The sequence below is a fragment of the Pavona decussata genome, unplaced genomic scaffold (genome assembly GCF_977016875.1).
Source record: "Pavona decussata unplaced genomic scaffold, jaPavDecu1.1 SCAFFOLD_53, whole genome shotgun sequence".
Taxonomy (NCBI): Eukaryota; Metazoa; Cnidaria; class Anthozoa; order Scleractinia; family Agariciidae; genus Pavona; species Pavona decussata.
The window spans coordinates 337,501-339,357 of NW_028145475.1; positions in this window are offsets into that span (position 1 = coordinate 337,501).

The following is a 1,857-nucleotide window of genomic DNA, read 5'->3' on the forward strand; positions in this document are numbered from 1 at the left end:
ATTTTGCGGCTTCCCGCGATCGTTTTCACGAGTACATCAGCAATGCAGGCAAGAGACGTTGCGCATGGATGCCACGACTGCAAAATTGTGGCTAATCCGGTTCGCAATGGCAGTTTTGTTTGTTTTTTTTTTTTTTTGGTGAAAAAGTTGTCTTATATGACGTGGCAACGCCATGTTACAGTAAATTAACTTTCTTTGAAATCATTGGCTGAAAAATGTCCCAGGAAGGGGTTCAGACACACGTATCTTGTTTTTGGCGCAATGCATCGCGCCCGGCATGCATCGCCGCTGATTTACAACGGTGGTCACAGTGATCAGTCTTTCTACAAAAAGTTGCTTAAAGGCCAACATACTATGAATTTTGTGCTCGATGATTAGTGAAGAAACCTAGCTTTCAGGTGGGAAAACTTTGCCTGGAAACTGATGAAAGGCAATTGTGAACGTTTGAGGACAGTCCTTTATAATCGGTCGATGACATTTTCACTGATCCGATGTGCCAGCAATGCGGATTTATTTTTTCAGTCTCCGATTGATTTCTGAAACGCAAGCGGAAAAGGCAAAACGGCCAGTGTTGACTACTGGTTCGCCGGTCACAGTATTTGACTTCCGGTAAAAGAAATGAAAGCTAGTTTTTTTCAATTTCATTATACTGCATTTAGATTAAAACGGTAACTGAAACAAAAACTCTGAGCGGTGTTTCTTTTGTCGAAAACATCGGGCGACGGATATCAACAGTCATCTGGGTGTTTTCTAATAAGAGCGCGCGGAAATACATTGGTGAGCCACACTTTGAGGACATTTTAAGGAAGAGAGAAAACACGGAAATGAAATAAACTGTGGCAGATGCCGGTTTTGATCGAGTTTGTTTGAAAAACACAACGAAAATGACACAAGATGTTGCTCTTACCTTTGTTCAGCAAGAAAACCTGAGTTCTCGTTGTCCTCCTCAAGTAATCCGCTTCGTTTCGCTATGAAAAACACTTAATGAGGGTTGAACTTGTTTAAGGTGACGTTGCTCTTCACTTTCGGTATAAGTAAAATTGACTAAAGCAGCGCTTTTTAAGGTTACCGATATAGTCAGTGATATTCGACACCTTTATTACGTAATACATCTGATTGGTTGTTGTTTAATAACATCAGGCCAGGAGGCCTGATTGTAATGTCAATTCAATTTGTTATGACATTAATCACTGCTAATTGATTGGATGAGTCAATAATCACATCAAAATACAATTGATTTTATTTTAAAATGGAGACGAGTACATACTGAGTGGATATAGGTGAGACACCTGTGGTCACTAATTTACGCTGATCATAAGAGAGTCATTAATGAAACACACACATCGGCGAAAAATAGAAGACTCCTGGTTGATATGATAGCATATTCGCGTAATAGAAACATTTCCCAGTACTCTACGTTGAAGCAAAGGTCTATATCACGGTTAATTGATTGACAATTATTCCACGAACGCGCGTTGGATATAGGATGATAGATAGCCAACGAGGCGCGCAGCGCCGAGCTGGCTATAATCATCTCATATCCAACAATCGCGAGTGTAATAATTGCTTGATTAAAGACAATCAAGAAATATTGCTAGATCTTACCGATTTCGCTTTGCAAGAACAACCAGGAGGTCGCTATTTCTTGGGCATGGTATAATGGCTCATATACCATGGCCGCTAAGCCAATCAAATCCCTAGAATTGCATTATACAATGATCCAGTTTTTAATAATAAGATTTATTATTCAGGGCCCGGTTGTTCAAAGCCCGAGCTAATAAGCTAATCCTGGATTAGCGTGAACCTTGATTCAGGTTTAATTAGTAGTCAAAAAAGTTTCATCCAAAAGATTTTTGT